A 19,139-nucleotide genomic window follows, 5' to 3' on the forward strand; every position below is an offset into this window, starting at 1 on the left:
TAAATTTATCTCTAGGTATTTTATTCTTTTTGATAATATTTTAAATGAAATTAATTTTTCATTGCTAGTATATTGAAATATAATTAATTTTTGTACATTAATCTTGTATCTTACAACCTTGCTGAACTCATTTATTAGTTCTAGTAGTTTTTAAAACTGGATTCCTTAGGATTATTTATATACTAGATCATGTCAACTGAAAACAGATAGTTTTACTGTTTTTCCCATCTGATGACTTCTTTCTTGATTAATTGCTCTGGCTACAATCTCTAGTACAATATCGACTAGAGGTGGTAAGAATAGACATCCTTGTCTTGCTCCTGGTCTTATGGGAAAAGCATTCAGTCTTTCACCATTAGGTATAAAGTTAGTTGCATGTTTTGTAGATGCCCTGTATCAGGTTGAGGAAATTTCTATTCCTAGTTTGGTCAGTCAATAACCATCTCCTTTTAAAATCCTTCAGTAGATCCCTATTTCCTATCAGATCAAGTTCATGCTCCACAGCCTGTGACTGCAGATCCTCCTGGAGCTTCCCCTGCTTACTTCTCCAGCCACATCTCTGGATACTCCCTCTGCACCTCTTTTTCCAACCTCATCTCCAAAATGTTGAGCTCTACCTATTGTAAACTGTATGTAGTTCCTAACATTCCATGTTACCTCATGTCTCTTTGTTTTATCTTCTGCCTTATCCCTACTCTTTAGTTCCTAATTATACTTCAAGACACAGCTCAAGTGCCACTAATTTCAAAAACATATCAATTAACGAGATCTGGTTTAGGTGCCTTCCTCTATATTCTTACAACACACTGCACATATTCCTATGCTAGAGTTCACATACTATTCTGCATTGTTGATTTAAGTTTCTGCCTCTCCAAGGAGGATAAATTTCTTATAGTCAGGGGCCATATCTTAACCATCTTTCATCCTCAGTGCCTGGAACTCACTCAGTAATTTGATGGACAGATGAATGGATGGATGTTGAGATTTATGTCACTTTTTAATACTGAGCATACATAAATGAATAAAAAGACTCACACAGTCCTAAAGTTCTTAGCAGCCATAAAAAGCAAGAGACCTTAAAGGTAAATGGAGTTGTTCCAGGGACCATGGAATATAAATGCAGGAAAATATGGATGGCAAATAAATAGACAAGTCAAGCAAAAAAACCAAAAGTGTTGAGTTTACAGACCTTGTCTCAATTACTGGAAACAATGGTCTCTAGGAAACACCTTCCTAGGGATGCTGATGCCCCATTTCTCCCACTGCTCGACAACAATATCCACCACTAGTTATTATACATTCAATTCAACTCAAAAAATACAGTAGACTATATCAATATATCAATCTACCATGTTCATGCACAAAAGAAGTAAGAGCTGTAGCCTCTGACTGTAATAAAAGCAGTTTTCACCAAATGGTGAACGCTCACACACAAGATTCAGTGAGACATTAGAGCAGTCAATAATTAAATGTCAAGATGGGTAGTGCAGACAACAGCATTTCAGTGGAGAGAGACTCGTTCACTCACGATTATTGATTGTGCACTAGCAGTATGCTAGGTACTGGGTTGGATGTTGAATATATAACGTTGAATAATTCAGAATCTGTGTGTTCAAGGAATTTATAGTCTAGTGAGGAAGTAATGCAAATTAACATATAACTTACATTTATTCATTCAGCAAATACCATCACAGATACTATCCTAGGGGTGCTCATGATACAGCAATGAATTAAAAAGACCAAACTCTCCGCCCAGATAGAGCAAACATTCTAGTTGGGAGAGGAGGACAATAAGTGGATAGATAAATTATATAGTATGATAAAAAAATAAATACTATGGAGAAAACAGATTAGAGTGATTGAGACTGCTGGGGCATAGATGAGATGGGGTGCAATTTAGAGCCCTTGTGATTGGCCTCATCAAGAAGGTGACACTGGAGCTAAGACTTGAAGGAGGTGAGGCTGTTAACCATACAGCTACTGAGGGAAGGATGCTCCAGGCAGAGGGAGCGGGCAAGCCAGCGCCCTGAGGTGGGAGTGCCTGCGGTATTCACAGAACAGCAAAAAAGCTCTAGTTCTGAGGTTAAGTGACTAAGAGCAGCTGTAGGAGATGAGGTCAGGGAGGCTGGGTGCCCTATGGGCCTTGGAAGGACTAGTCTTAGTAAATGAGGAACAACTGGAGGTCTTTGAGCAGAAGAGTGATGCAATCAAATATTTAAACAGATCACTCTGGCTGCTTGTGAAGAATAGACTGACAACACAAGAGCACATGCAGGGAAACAGGTTGGGACATGATTGGCAACATTTAGGCTTGAGGTTATTCTAGTGGCTGAGACCAGAGTGAAAACAACAGAGGTGGTGGGAAGATAACCAGACTCTGGATATATTTTAAGTTAGAGCCACCAGAATTGGATGTATGAGTTTTGAAACAGAGAGGATTCGAAGATGAATTCAGGGTTTTGGTGAGGGCTAACACCTAGGAGAATGGAGGGGAGGGCAACGCCTTCAGGTGAATCCGATCGGGGAGCTCAGAAGTTCAGTTTTGTACACTGGAAGCTTGAAACCTTCCAAGTGGAGATTCATGTTGGCAGCTGGATATGTAAGTACCAAAGCAGAGATGAGCAGAGGATTCTATGGGAACGTGTAGGAAGGGCACCCATATGAGGCTTCCCGAGGAAATGACAAACACTGCCTCTCGAAAGGAGGCTGGTGTGATCCAGAAGGCTTCAGCGGGTGAAACGGGCATCGCACAATAGGAAAAAAATGGCTACAGAGAGAGTAGGAAGAGAATTCCAGACATAGGAAATATCTAAGCAAGATCCTTGGAACAGGAAAAAGCATGGTGAGTTTGTGAGAGTAAGCAGAGCCCTGCCTGGGGTGAGGAGTTCTTACTGGAAACACTGGAGCATAAACATGGACCAGATTTGGGGGCGCCTTGAAGACTAGGCTCCTTGTCTAGAAAATCAGCCCTGGCCCACTGATCAGCTTCGGGTTCCCTCCCCAACCAGTGTTCACATTTCCATCTCAGCACCGTCCCAGGGTATCCTAAGAGTCTGTTTACTTTTCTCTTGGCCTCCCTAGATTGTAGTTCCTTGAGAGCAAAGACCTTATATGTTGATTTTTATCTACCGCAATGATTCATTAGTGGAATTTTAATGTTTTTTCAAAGAGTGAATTGTATTTGATACAGACACCTCCTTATCATATTTTCATTTCAATGCCTAGGGGAGATTTTAATTAAAAGAGAAATCCTTGTCTTTATTGAATAGGTGAAAGGCCCATTACAATTAGACTACCTTGTAAGAGGCAGCAGACGAGAAAGATTTCAGAAAACAGGATTTTTCAAAACAGCAACTATCAACTGGAAACTTGAAGCAAAGAACACAGGTCAGGTTGTTATGAATTAATTAAAGAGAGGGAAACGGTGGTGGATTTGCAGTAAGGGCATTTGTCTACGCTACTTGCATACCTTATAAGGATGAAAGAACTAACGCGCTAACTGTACCTGATAACGAGAACTTTGGCATCTGGTACTCATCCCTTCAGAGACCTGTCAGAAGGGCCCTGGGCTCAGCCTGCCCAAAAGAGACCCGGACAGTTATCTTTTGCAGGGCAGGAGATTCAATGTCAAGTTCAATCTCCAGCCCTGGCGAAAAGAGTAGGATGCACTATGATGTGTGCCTTAAACCAGCCAGTTACCACGATCTAGGGGTTGGCCACCAGGACCCAATCGCGGCTCTGCTCAACACGCGCTAAGGGGAAATGGCTGCTGCTTGAGCCACCAACTGGGTATGCTGGAATGTCACAAAGAACTCTCCAGGCGCAGGGAACAGAAGCACTAATTCATCTAAAAATATTACCGTGTTAATTACTGTCCTAGCCCTGCTTCTAGCCCTGACTCTTCTGACTTAAAAATACTATCACTTGTTATCCTTGAAATGACAGGATTGCTCTGTTCATTTAGGAGAAAGTGTCTGCTGAAGCCCCAAATCTGAATACCCGTGGTTTGCCTTTCAGTTGTTCTTTCACCCAAAAAGCGTGTTCCATGTAAAAAGAAGCCAGTTCACAAATCAGACGACGACACATGGCATTTCTTCAAGACAACCATTATGCCTCAGTGCCCAGCAGAAGTACTCCACCTGTACTGCCCATTCCTCACACGGAACATTAAAACCATTTGTATTCAAGGGTCGAGACTTCATAAAGTTACTGGTTTTTCCTACTTTACCAAGGATACCCTTAAGTGGAACTGACACACATTTTTCTCCTGGGGCTGGCAATGTGGAAGACCATGAGTTCTAGTACAATTTGGTGCCACTTTCTTGATTCCTGTTGCATCATTGGTGCAAACAGCAACACAGTGAAAGAGGCAAATAATCTTAACACGATTATGAAAATAATTTTGACCTTGTGGTCCCCCTAAAAGGGTCTCAAGGATCCCTGCAGCATGGCAGACCATAATTTAAGAACTGCTGCTGTCTACAAATCCTTGAAATTCTTGGGTCAAAGGCTGTAAGTATTTTAAGGTGCCTGGTACATATTAGAAATTGCCTTTCAGACATGATCCACCAATTGGCATTTCCCTCTGTAAGGTATGGAAGTCCATTTTATCAGGCTAACCCTCTATGGAATTAAAGCTCCTATGTCCTCTTTACAGGTAAGATAAAGAGTCCAAATTTTAACTCATAGCTCTGTGTGTCTGAGGGGAAAGAGTAATTTCTCTGCAATTTCTGTTACTTCTCCCAACTCAGCTATCTCAACCATGGAATACATTGCTCACGTGAACTCCAAACCATCTTCTAAAACAATATGTTACAACAGATCCATGAGTTTAGAGAAGAAAATAATGATAAAAAAATACGTGCATGGCCCATTACTTTCCCTTCTCTGTGCTCCAAGAAAACGCTTTTTTTCAGTAATTCACTACACAGAGACTAGTCATCAGTTGTGTTTCAGCTCCTTTGATCTGAAATGTGATTTTTAGGCATGTGTTCATTAAAATAAAATTAAAGGCTAAAAGAGTTAACATATAATCCTCAGAATGGAAGAGAACCTAAGATAGCTCCTAATTAACTGACTGATTACATGCAGTTTGACATATAATTCTCTCCAGATAAGATCATCTTAATCAAAAATTCTCCAAAAGACAAGATTCTGTAGTTTCAAGGATTTTACAGTATATTGAACATCATTATTACTTGTGATAAATTTAATAAAATAAGATTTATCCTGGACCCAGATCAAAAGGATTTGGTTTCCCAAGGTTCCGCGTCACAATGTACACTGCATCACACAAAACAGCCCACAAAAGTTGTGCCTCAAAGGCTCAGTGGTTCGCAGAAAACTCCAGAGAACATTTAATTGGTCCCCAACATATGAAGAATACCCATAACTATGTCTAGACACCCAATACATGTTTGTGTTCCTTTCCAAAACCTGGCTCACTATCTGTAATTTTAGCTCATTAGAAAAGGACATATGTTGCAGAAGGAAAATACTTTTTCAAAAAAAGGATTTAAACCTCATTAAAAAGCACAGATATTATTTGTATTTTTAAATGTAACTAGGTATGTCTCCAGGACTATTAATATTATAAATGTAGCCTTGTGGTTAGGATTTACTAAACCAACACATCAATTAACTCTAGTTGTTTATACAATTTAAAAATCTATCTTCACACTGATAAAAATGGCATTTGAAATTGGAATAAAGCACCTAAAGAAATATTGTATTGTCCATGACAGAGAATTCTGTGCAACTGATTTTTAAATCAGTTATTGGAGGAAAACTAAATTCAGTTCAGCACAAGTTCCATTGATTCTCAAGAAAAATTATGTATATAACAAATAACTCTTCTGAAAGTCAAATAAGCCTTTTAAGTTAAATAAGCTTTTTAGTGCACTTTGGGCCTTCTTAACCAATACTAAAATTATAGAAGAAAGCTGGTTTTTTAAATCAGAATTTCTGAGATATCAGTAATTGTCCTAAGTGTGATAAAAAACAGTGATGACTGAACAAGTAAGGGTCAACCTAGAGTATTTTCTTTGCCCGATTGAGTGTTTTAAAAGGTCATGCCCACGTCTAAGAAGAGTTTACTTGAATTTATTCATTCACTGAATAAGAATTTGCTAATTTCATCTGCTAGGTTTTATGTACAAAACCCAATTAGACGTGGACTCTAATCCTTCATTTATTCATTCACCAAATATTTATGGAGGTCTCATTATGTGTCAGACCCTATTCTAAGCACAAGAATATGTGGGAGGGCAAGACAGATCAGGCCCCTCCTCTTCTGGAATCTGCAGTCTATTGGGTCGTGGGGAGAAGAGGGTTAATAAATGATAAAAAAGTAAACGAGTAAAAAAGACCATTTCAGACAGTGATTAGTGCTATCAAGAAGGTAAAACCAGAGGACGCGATAGAATAATGGTTGGCGCGGGAGGGCTGGGGAGCTTTGCACCTAAATGACACAGAGAAGAAAGTCATTCAAAGATCTGGGACAGCAATTTCTAGGCAGAGGACACAGCAAGTGCAAAGGCCTTTAGGAGAGTTTAAAAAAATCGGATTGGGAAGACAGGCAAGTGGAAGCTTTCTCCTTCCTGCAACTCCGCACCTCGCCTCCTCCAGGTGCGCCCCATGCCATGTCAGAACCTGACTCTCATCTCTAGACCTAGAAATCGACCCACCAGGCCAGGACACTGTCAGGGTTTCGTACGCCTACAGCACGTCACAGACTTTCTTTATCTACATAGATGCATTGAGGAATTGTTATAGTTTGCATGGAAGCGTTATAAAATCAAACTATATATAAACCACTGTTTATAACTGAGGAAAAGCAGCTCAGGCACGTAAGTGCAAATACCTGGGATCCTGGTGCTATTCATCTCAATGAGAGACACTGCCTGTACTTCAGTCACTCTTGGGCTGAAACATGACTGCTGTAGATCTACTTGGGTGTCGTTAGCAGGTTGAGAGCAGTGACCTATAGAGGAAAACAGTGCATTAAGAAAAGCTGATGCCTCAGAGACAGATATCCAGAGTTATTGGGAAACGGCGGTCTCCATATTGTTGACAGAACACCTCAAATCCTCAGGCCACTCATCAGCACAGTTATTTATCTTCTTCTCCAAGTCAAAGGAAGAAACATGTCAGGCTTAAAAGCCCTAACTGGAACAGAAAACAAAAGAGGAGACAGAGTAATTTGTAAGAAGCAGTTTTAAGTTTTGTTTTGGTTTTCATTAAGAGGACTGTTTCAGTGATACTATCAAAATCAGACATATTTCAATATGACTGACACATAATATATATGTTTTGAATAGGCAATCCATTCACATTGCATATAAATCAAACAATATAAAGGGGTATTCATCAAATGTTTCTACTTCATTCCTATCCTTCATTTCCACAAGGGTAACTTCTTTTCTTAGGTCCTTGTGTCTTTGTTTTTTGTGTAACAGAAATAGAAGTATATATTCTTATTTTCCCCTTTTTATTCAAATATTCCATACTCTATACAGTATTACCCATCTTGCCTTATTATTTAAACAATATGTCTTGAGGATTTCAACATATCATTTCACAGAAAGGACATCTTTCCATATCAGCACAAAGAAAACTTTCTTTTTATTTGCTTTTTACATGTTCGGAGTATTCTAGTATATGGATGTACCACAGTTTGCTAAACACAGTTCTTTATTAGTGGATATTTGGTTTAATTCCAATCTTGCTATTACAACCAATGCAGCAAGGAACAAGTTTGTACATACAGTATTCTGCACATGTACAATTATATCTGCAAGATAAATTCCCAGAAGTAGGAGTTTTGTATAAATTAAAAATTATCCACTTGTAATTTGGGTAAATATTCAGAAATATCCCTCCATGGGGCATGCACTACACTATCCACTATCATCAGTCATTATGAGAACACCTATTATCCAAGGCCTTGCCAAGGCCAGAATGTATTTTCAACCTTTTGGATTTTTGACAGACTCACAGAATGAAAAATGTTGTCTCAGTGAAATATTAATTTGCTTTCTCTATGACTGAGGTGGAGCATCTTTTCATATGTTTAAGTGGAATTTGTCTTTCCTTTCCAGTTAATTTTCTGTTCATAGCCTTTTCCCATTTCCTCTATTATGTTGTTGGTTTTATCAATTTACATTAGGGAGATTAGCTCTTTGTCATATGAATTGCAAATATTTCCCATAGTTTTCTTTCAGTTATCTTTTGATTTTACTTGCAGGATTTTTTGCTTTGTTTTTGGTTTTGCTAGATAAGAGCATTTTTAAAATTATAGTGTTTATCAGTTTTGTGTGGTTTCTGGATTTTCTCCTAAAATTTCATGGCTTATTTTGCATTTACATTTTTGCAGCTTATCCTACTGCACAGTGTGGGTTTCTGCTGTTGTTTTCCTAGAAGGCTGTCTGGTTCCAACACAATTTATGGACACATTTATTTCCACCCTTCTGATTATACTTGCCACTTCATCATACGCCATATATACTTGGGTCTTTTCATGCATAAATACCACACCGTTTTAACTACTGAGACTTAAAAATGTTTTACTATCCAGTAGATTTAGCTCCTTTGAGAAATTCTACTCAATATAAATGTATCGGCTATGAAAAGAAATAGATCTGATTCTCCGAAGCTGACTGTATGATTTCTTGGTTCAGAAGCCACGTGATTTCTTGGTTCAGAAGCCACGTGGCCCCCCTGAGAGCAGCCTCCTTCACTCTGCTTCTACTCTGCACACCTGCGCCACCTCTCCCCATCAGATTTACCCTTAAAGCTGCTGTTTGTGGGCACAAAGAACTGTTTTCTCCTCCGTTCTCTGTGCTTTTATTTGTAAGATGGTAAATGCAGTGATTTTGAAAGCTTTCAGATGTGCGAGGACTTACACCTGCCCTCCAGGCTGTTGGATCTAGATCCTAAAAGTTGTTCTGGGGAGCAGATAATCATTAACTTTTTATAGATGGATTAGAGAAATGTAGGCTTCCAAGAATATATTTTGGAGATAGAGACATACATCAAGCGGGTCAGGCAGAAAGGAAAACGGGGGCGGGGCGGAGGAAGAGAAAAGAAAATGAATTGGAAAAAAAAGTGCTTTTCAGGCTCCAGAGCTTGCTGGACTTGGAATCCCAGAGCAGCGCCACCCAATGACCGCCGTGTCCAGACCTGACACCCGCAGAGACAGGAGGGAACGGGCCGCCTCTCCGCCCTTCCGGAGCCGGGGAGTCAGAGACAGAGACACAGACGGAGACAGAGAGGTCGAACCTCAAAGAAGCACACTTAACAGTTCTCACCGGTCGGGGTCAGCTCCAGGGCCTCGGGGGCCGCTTTTCGCCGGAAGCCACGGAGGGAGCAGCGCCCGCGTCCCGCGCGCGCAGGGGGCGGGGCCGAGGAGGGCGGGGCGCAGGCGCGGTCCGGGTGGGAAGGCGGTGCCCCCGGGGCCCACCCCCCGCGCCCTCCCGCCGCTCTGCCGCCCAGGGGCCGCCCCTCGCGCGCGCGAGCACGCGCGCGCGCACATACACACACACTCACACTCCTCTCACACATCCCTTCACACCCTCACACACTTCACACCCCTCTCACACTCCCTCGCACACTCGTTCTCCCCCTCGCACGGACACCCCGTCATACACTCACACGCTGCCCCTCACACACTAGCACCGCCTTCACACACTCACACGCACTCACACACTCACCCCTTCACAGACTCACCCCCTCGCGCACTCGCTCTCACTCATCACTCCTTCAGTGTCCTCGTTCTCACTCGCTCTCATCCACTCTCCCTTTCTCTTCCAAGTCTTTCCCACTTTGCTCAGAATGATAGCCCTTTGGGGGGAGGAATGAGAAGAAGCCTGCCTGACCCCAGGGCTGAGCGCAGCTCTGTCCGGGCTCTGTCCTTATCCAAGAAAAACAGAGCCACGTGTTTCCGTGCACCTCAGCCAACATTGTGGGCCCCGAAGGAAGCAGCTGTGCGTCCAGGAAGGCTCAGCCCCCGAAGGGCCCTCACTGTGCATCACCCGCTCCCACCCTTGTTAGCAAAGGGGACACGGCGTTCTCTGTGGCTCATACCACACTGGGTCCTGGGGGTACAAGCAGGGAAAGACAAAGTGCTACCCTCAGAGAAAGTGATGGTTTGGTGGGGATGGGCATAGGTAAACCAGTAATTAAGACAAAACACATGTCTCAAATTATTTCTAATTTTAAAATCGTATTTAAAAAGCACACACATACTATGAGACGTGCCATGAAAGCCGTGGAAATACTGTGAAGATTTAGAAAAGCAAACGACCGTGCTGGGGGTCTCAGTGGAGATTTTGTGATAAGGAGGACTGACGGGGACTTGGTGAATCAGGAGGAATTTTCACGGAAGCCCTGAGCTGGCATCTGCCCGGGGTTGTAAGAATCAATTACTGGTGGGGATGGTGCTGGGAGGTGATCGTGGTATCATGATGAGTGGAACTTACTTGTGCAAAGCCCAAGTGTCCTCAGGGATAGTGGTGTCCCAATTCCTCCAGCACCGCCAGGCTGCGTGGCTCCGGGGCCAGCCGAACCCTTTGCGCGAGGAACCCTGGGGCCAGTGTGGCCAAGACCGGGCCACACAAAAGGGGGTGCAGAACTAAGGCTCAGACCTGGGTTTGAGTTATTGTTCAGAGGGCCTTGAATGTCATTGAAGGAGTTAAGACCTAGTTTAGGAAGTTTGAAATTTCCCTAGGCTTTTCTAGACCTTTCTGTCAGAATTATATATAGTCTCTAAATTGCAACTCTTTATTCTCCTTTAATTGTACCTTTTTTTATTCCCCACTAATAACAGATACCTATTACTTCCTCTTTGGTTTTTGCCCTTCTAATTTACATTCAGAAGTTTTTGTGTATTTTTGGAATTAATATTTTGGTTTAGTTTGTGTGTAAATAAGGCCGTGATACTTCAAGGCTATGACAAACAATTTTGTCATTTTGCTGTGGCCCTTGAATTCGGGGTACTGCAAGTCTGGCAGTGTGGCGTGTCACTTAACCATAAGCAGGCTGGCTCAGCCCAGGGTCGACTTCTCAACCCCTTTGAGATCGGTTTGAAACTCCTGGTCAGATTTATTTTGTGGGGCAAATTACATGCTACAGCAACAGTCACAAAATGCAAAGGATATACAGTTAACCCTTGAACAGCACAGGTTTGAATTACAAGGGACCACTTATTCTCGGCTTTTTTTCAATAGTAAATACTAAACTGCTACAGGACTGGAGTTGGTTGAACCCCCGAATTCGGAACTGCCCATCTGGAGGAACCTCGGATATGGAGGGCGAACTACAAATTATACCAGATTTTCTACTGCGTGGAAGGTTGACGCCCCTAACCCTCGCGTTGTTCAAGGGTCAACTGTACCCCATTAATATTGCAATAGAATTGCTTTTGGCTACTCATAGCTAATATGTCTCCTTGATCACAAATACATACTTTGAGGGAGTGATTAATGATGCCAGTAATGTAACTGCCATTCTGAACATGGAACTTACTGGAAAATTAATTTCTAATTTTGAATAACTGATTAGTAACTTAACCCTGGGGGGACCTAGTCAATCAGCAAACACCGAGCATTCTGTGCTAGGCCACCAGAAAATAATAATAATATAACATAATGTAAAATGAGAGAGTGCAGGGAAGAAAAAGAAATACATCTGCGTTTCTGCCCCAAGGTGGCTCGCAGTTTTGTAGGAATGATAGATATATAAACTGATACAAAGAAGAGTGAGAAGTATGAAAATAAGGGTGTGCCCAAGATGCTATGGAGTTCTGAGAAAGAAATGCCTAACCTGGGAGTTCATGCAATTAGGCAAAAAAGGCCCCGTGACTGAAATGGGATCTGCAGGGGACTTTAAACAATAAATAGGTTATAAAAGGCAATGAAGGGGCTTCCTTGGTGGCGCAGTGGTTGAGAGTCCGCCTGTCGATGCAGGGGACACGGGTTCGTGCCCCGGTCCAGGAAGATCCCACAAGCCACGGAGCGGCTGGGCCCATGAGCCGTGGCCGCTGAGCCTGCGCGTCCGGAGCCTGTGCTCCGCAACGGGAGAGGCCACAACAGTGAGAGGCCCGCGTACCGGAAAAAAAAAAAAAAAAAAAAAAGGCAATGAAGAAAAACAGGGTACTCAAGCTTCATCTGGAATTTATCAGAAAACTTATTTTTCATATTTTCCATTCTTTTTCTTTTCTCCTGGGATATTTTTATGACATGAAATGGAGAACAGAATGAGACTTTTTTTTTAATTTAAGTATAGTTGATTTACTGTTAGTTTCAAGAATGAGACATCTTTAACAAACAAAGATGTTATTGTGAACTTCCAGGTCTCAGAATTGTTTTTCGAGAGATGGAGCAATGGCCTCCTCCTTGGTTGGGGCGGTGGATGGTGTCTGAGGTTTCCAGATCGATGTATGGAACCAGCTCCTACCTTTACCATCGCTGTCACCAGCCCACAGTCAATTGAGAAAAGCTGTGGGAGAAAGAAGCTACGGAGGAAAAGAAAGCAACACCATCATTAAGGTGCTGAGAGTTGATCTGATTAAACTGAGCCTGTCTGTGCAGGAAAACAGGCAGCTTCCTGCACGCCAGTCGGACGAGGGGTCAAATGCGGCTCCCCCTCACAGCACCTGCCTCTGCTTTAGTTCTCCCAGCCAGGGACAATTGGCCTGCTTACCAGGCATGAGGTTTAACTTATTTTCTATACCCCACGGGCTTATTTGCTCCGCGGCATGTGGGAGCTTCCCGGACCAGGGATCAAACCGTGTTCCCTGCATTGGCAGGCGGATTCCTAACCCCTGCGCCACCAGGGAAGTCCCTCCTAGGAGATTCTTAATTGTCTTTCAAATGGTGATGGCTAAGTCATTCCACTGTGTAGACCTCTATTCAAAGTCATCAGAATGATCAGTTGCTCATCAGGAATGTCTGGACCCCTGTGCACAGGAAGGCAGAGCTGCTGGAACGCCAGCAGAGCTACAGAATTCCAGGAACTGGAGGACTCAGCTCTCACAAAGCCGTCCGTGGCTGCCAGTACACGGTCCATGCTGTTTGCTCTCCAGATAAGCAAAGCGTTTCCAACAAGTGGCCACCAATCTTCATCCTCAAAGTGATGAAGCACACGAATTGTCGTTAAGAAGGGGACAGACTAGCAGCCCCAAGATGGAGCACAAGATGATCCACCTGCTCAGCCATAAAAAGAAACAAAATTGAGTTATTTGTAGTGAGATGGATGGACCTAGAGTCTGTCATACAGAGTGAAGTAAGTCAGAAAGAGAAAAACAAATACCGTATGCTAACACATATATACGGAATGTAAAAAAAAAAAAGGGTTCTGAAGAACCTTGGGGCAGGACAGGAATAAAGACACGGACGTAGAGAATGGACTTGAGGACACGGGGAGGGGGAAGGGTAAGCTGGGACGCAGTGAGAGAGTGGCATGGACATATATACACTACCAAATGTAAAACAGATAGCTAGTGGGAAGCAGCTGCATAGCACAGGGAGATCAGTTCGGTGCTTTGTGACCACCTAGAGGGGTGGGATAGGGAGGGTGGGAGGGAGACGCAAGAGGGAGGAGATATGGGGATATATGTATAGCTGATTCACTTTGTTATAAAGCAGAAACCAACACACCATTGTAAAGCAATTACACTCCAATAAAGATGTTAAAAAAAAAAAGATGATCCACTGATGTATGGGAAGAAAAATTTCTATTTTCTAACTTCGTAGATTTTATTCACGCATTCAATTTATACATAAGTATACATTATCAAAAAGTTTGGAGACCCCTGAGCTAGACCCCGACAAGTACAAAAAAGCCTGGTCAATCCCTTAACCTACTTCCTTGTGCCAGAGACTGGCTACTCTGCCCTGAGAGACATTTGATGACAGCTGGGAGCTCTTAGAGGGTCTCTGGACTTGGTAGAAGCAAAGTAAAAGAAGTTATGAAGAGCTTGGCGTATTCAACGTGGAGTCCGACATCACATCCAGAACCAACTGGCCTTCTGTTTATCCTTTCAGTCAAAACGTCTTATCCCTCAGTACAGAGAGTTTTACTTTGCTTCGGTACACTGCCCGCAATCCTAACAAGTTGTGATGTGTTTGTTCTATGGAAAGGAAACAGCTGCTTGGGACAGAAATCTCACTGTCCTCTCAACCAGAAGGTTTGGAATGGAGCCTGGCTCTGTTTCTGGCCTTATCACTTGAGGAAAACCCTTGCTTTCCCCACATTCAATTTCTTCTCCCATAAAAATGAGGTATTGCTAATCTCAACTTCATAGGATTATTTTTGTGTTTTTTTAAGTGTAAAATTTTTACCTGATATCTCCCAAACTACAGAAGTACTGCATGCTTAGTTTACATAACGAAACAAGTGCTAACAAAACGGTATGAAGGCAAAGCTGATTTTCTCCCTTTCCCCCTCATGCCCTCCCTCCTGATACAGGCAAAACACGCAGCCCCAATGTACACCCTTCCACCTCTTTCTCCTTGCTCATACGAACATAAATAAATAAAGAGGAATTTTTTGTATTAAAATTTATGATATATGCATTATTCTGCAACAAGCTTTTTTCCTACTCTATACATTGTTTTCAGAAGCAAATGAAATCAGATTCCTAAAAGAGCTTGGTAAACTGTAGTCGCCACTCAGCTTCCTCTTTCTAACACCAATGAGAGGTTAACTGAGTGAAAGAATAGGTGAGTTTACTAAACACAAATGCAGTCAGTAATTTTGCTGCACAGAATCCACAGTTGTCCCACCTGTCCAGCCTCGGCGGAAAGTGCCTCAGTGGAAGCAGTATGAGGCCCCAAGGCTGGGGAAGAGGGGCCCCAGGACTACCTGATCCATGGCTGCCCCCAGCACGAGGCACCCTGCAGGTGACTGACCAATAAGAGTGGGATGACAATGTAGGAAGAATTGATGAATAGACTAATGAATTTAAAAAGGAACAAATGAAGGCACAAACGAGACTACAAATGGGACCATTTCTTTAAGAAGTGTTTTCGTGAAAATATGGAAGGAAATAATGAGGGAAAATAGGGAATTTTCTCTAAGAGATCTGAGGATGCCTCTGAATAAGCAATGGAAAAAAATTGGCTGACTCATTGAAGGCTGGTGGCCTCCGGGGACCTGTAATTGTTTCACCAGCCAAGGGAACTCCAAAGCTGCTGGAAATCAGGCTTCTCTTTTACCTTCTTACGTTAATCTAGAAACAGTAAATGCTGGAGAGGGTGTGGAGAAAAGGGAACACTCTTGCACTGCTGGTGGGAATGTGAATTGGTACAGCCACTATGGAGAACAGTATGGAGGTTCCTTAAAAAACTACAAATAGAACTACCATATGACCCAGCAATCCCACTACTGGGCATATACCCTGAGAAAACCATAATTCAAAAAGAGTCATGTACCAAAATGTTCATTGCAGCTCTATTTACAATAGCCAGGACATGGAAGCAATCTAACTGTCCATCAACAGATGAATGGATAAAGAAGATGCGGCACATATATACAATGGAATATTACTCAGCCATAAAAAGAAACAAAATTGAGTTATTTGTAGTAGGTGGATGGACCTAGAGTCTGTCATACAGAGTGAAGTAAGTCAGGAACAGAAAGACAAATACCGTATGCTAACACATATATATGGAATCTAAGGGGGAAAAAAAAAGGTCATGAAGAACCTAGGGGTAAGACAGGAATAAAGACACAGACCTACTAGAGAATGGACTTGAGGACACGGGGAATGGGAAGGGGAAGCTGTGAAAAAGTGAGAGTAGCATGGACATATATACACTACCAAACGTAAAATAGCTAGCTAGTGGGAAGCAGCTGCACAGCACAGGGAGATCAGCTCCGTGCTTTGTGACCACCTAGAGGGGTGAGCTAGGGAGGGTGGGAGGGAGACGCAAGAGGGAGGAGATATGGGGATGTATGTATATGTATAGCTGATTCACTTTGTTATACAGCAGAAACTAACACGCCATTGTAAAGCAATTATACTCCAATAAAGATGTTAACAAAAAAAAAGTGCATCTCAAAGCATTACCAGAATGAGCAAAATGTGCCCTGCATTGTGTGGTCCCTCCTCCACCGGCCCCGCCCTGCAGATGAGACCACCTCCCACGGGTCCCCTCCCTGCTACCTCCTCTCCTAGGCTGTGGCATCAGGGCCAGGCGCTTATTCCTCTATTAACTAGTGTCACCCCAAGACTCATATAAGTAAGTGTCAAACTGCTGTTAACTTGTGCCGAGTTACAGCTCTTTATTATGTAGTAGTACTAAAAATTAAGATATTCTTCAAGTCAGGCCATTTAGAAATTTTTCTAATTCGCAGAACACGTTAAACTAATGATGCTAATTAGCTTACTCAAAACAAACTCATCATGACTTTTACATCTTTTCTAGGGCAGGACCAGCATAGATAATATTCTATAGGGATTTCTCCCTGCAAGGGACACAGGCTTTCCTTTCTCACCTAATTATAAGTATCTTCCAAAATGCAATCTGTGTGGCGTTATATAATTGTGCTTAAAAACGTTTTTCAGTAAGGGGAATGTGTCCTAAATCTAACCAAATATATATCAAAATATAAATGTTCAATTATTAAACGGGAAAATTTACTGTGCTCCACGTTCTACAAGACGGGCATATGTGTACTGCCCACATGGATTTTATAAAGGTTCTAAGTGTACTGTGAAGTCTGTTTATTGGCCACCAAACACATACACACAAGCAAAACCTAATATTTAATGATACAACGAGTAACAGCCATTTTCTTAGCCTGATTCAGATTAATTGAATATTTTTTCTTTTTTTTAAAGAACGATTTTCTTATATAAGTTCTCTGAAAACACTATTCAGGGAGATTTCATCTGTGCCCCCTTGTCCTCTTGCCTCTTGATAGAATTATTACCTAACAGCTAGTAGAGGCATCCAAATACATGTGCTGACTAAACAACTACGTTTTTCAAATATTACCAGCAATGTTCCCTTTCCACTACCTAAGAGGAAACCATGTTTGACCAAAGCGTCTCTCAGGAGAGTGGACTGAACTAAGACGGAAGTGTAATTTGAGCAATACCAAAGGATTAGAATGGTTAATTTGCAAATATGACAACATTGATTTTCTGTATGTAGCAAAGGCATCTCATTTACAAATCAGGAGTAACCTGCAGAGACTTGGGAACATTCAGCAATGATTTATAAGATTATTACGCGAGACTCCAGAACACAGACCATCTCTGTCTATACTCAGACACATAGACACACAGACACACACACACACACCACATAAAGCCATCCTGCATTATACACAGATATACCTGATGAATTCTGTATCACAATGGAGAGGACTAATTAGCAAATTTGTAAATGAGCTCCTGTTTTTTTCCCCAAAGTTGTCAGACGTAATAATTAATCTGTTTTCCTAAACTGTCTGCCATTATTATCTACCTGAGTGCCTCTCAGTGAACACGGGGACTTCACGAAGGTTTTACTCTTCCTGCAGAGCCAAGACTCCAGGGCACCAAGGGCTGTGGGCAAAGCACACACACCCTGACCAATGGCTGCGTTGGGCATAGAGTACCTCACAAAACACTCCCTCCTCATTTGTTCATTCTATATCACCAGCAGCAAATAACCATAGACACGAATATATAGACACCAAAGTGGCTTGGACTAACCTCTAAAGTAAGATACTTAGCAGATAATTCATTTGTTCTCCCGCAGCACTAGAAGCTTTGTTAATCGGGCAGTAGGTTACATAGATTTGCCTTTAATTACTTACAAAAAGCCACATGTCAAAAAAGCCACATGTCACATCCACGAATAGTCAAATACCACAAGTATTAGACAATATGTATAAAATTGCTGCAGTTATTTGTTTTCTCGGATCCTTCCCCTAACAAACTGTGTCTCTCTCAAGGGAGGCTACAAAGTCACTTTATCACTGTGTCTCTAACACCTCCACCCAGACACGGTGGGTCTTGTTAGATTATTGATGGCAAAGAGCTGGAAGCACATATGAGTTACTCTGGAAGATTCGTGTGTTTTCTTTTTCAATGGGAACTGTTCACATAAAGGAAATGCACAGGGAATGTATCCTGAAGATTAAATCCCTACATTTTATGCAGTGGAAATGCACTTGCTATGAGCTCCTTATCCACGTGTATATTAAGAATATCGTTTAAAAATGACTACTGACATCTTGCCAAGGGGCTCCAGTAGTTTTTGATCATCCTTGTGCAGCTGGTTCAATGCCTCAAATGTCCAGTTGAGCCTGTACATAGCAGCAGCGGTTACATTAACCTATGTGTGAGACCTAGCTCTTAATGCCCAGCTACACAGTCTGCCTGTGGTCAGCTGGGATTCCCCTTCCAGAAAGAAGTCTTGGTTATAAAATGGTGTTAACATTTCAGAAGGACTGAAGGGTTTAGATGAACACCTCAAACCTCATTCTTATAATTTCCCCCCAGTTATGACAGCAGTTATAACAAGTTAGTGAGCAGAGACTGGCCATGCCTCTCTCTTCACCCCTTTTCATTATATTCTCTGTTGCCTACACAAGGCTGACCTTTCTTTAACTGAGTTCTTTGCTGTTCATCCTCAGGGAAGAGAAAGCTACATTGGGAGGGGGTGATATATTTTTATTTCACCCAATATATCCAAAAGAGTGTGATTTCAACATAAAATACAAATTTTAATCTATTAAAGAGATGGTTTAGATTTTTAGTACTAAGTCTTCAAAATTTGGTGGGTATTTTGTACTGACACCACATCCCAACTTGGATAAGACACATTTCAATTGTTCAATAACCACGTGTGTCTAGAGGCACTGGACTGCCTATCAGCTATAGTTCGTTGAAGCTTACACTGGATGCCAGGTAGATAGAGAACTGATGGTAGTTCTGGGCCATAAATGTTAGAGGAAAGTCACTATAGCTAGGAAAGAACGTCCATTTTTCTGTTTGCATCAGGATTTGTGGTCAAGATGAACACAGTTCTGTTACAGCTGTGTAACTCTCTTCCAATTTTCGTCTGAGAGAGCCCCAGGTCTTGCTGTAGAGGAAACAGATCTATACAGCCCGGGATGTAGTGTATACACAAGGTATTAGAGAA

The 19,139-nt window shown here is 42.0% G+C and overlaps 1 protein-coding gene and 1 long non-coding RNA gene across 5 annotated transcripts in view; one reads left to right on the forward strand and one right to left on the reverse strand.

Moving 5' to 3' along the window:
- LOC132593806 (uncharacterized) overlaps window positions 1-9,416 on the reverse strand; it is a 124,885-nt gene extending 115,469 nt beyond the window's left edge. The window contains exons 1-2 of the long non-coding RNA XR_009559662.2: window positions 9,309-9,416; window positions 6,863-6,982 (exon numbers count right to left, since the gene is read on the reverse strand). This is a non-coding gene — a long non-coding RNA (uncharacterized lncRNA). The remainder of the gene's footprint in view (window positions 1-6,862; window positions 6,983-9,308) is intronic.
- CLVS1 (clavesin 1) overlaps window positions 1-19,139 on the forward strand; it is a 415,580-nt gene that overhangs the window by 353,663 nt on the left and 42,778 nt on the right. The window lies entirely within an intron of this gene.

The sequence above is a fragment of the Globicephala melas genome, chromosome 17 (genome assembly GCF_963455315.2).
Source record: "Globicephala melas chromosome 17, mGloMel1.2, whole genome shotgun sequence".
Classification (NCBI taxonomy): domain Eukaryota; kingdom Metazoa; phylum Chordata; class Mammalia; order Artiodactyla; family Delphinidae; genus Globicephala; species Globicephala melas.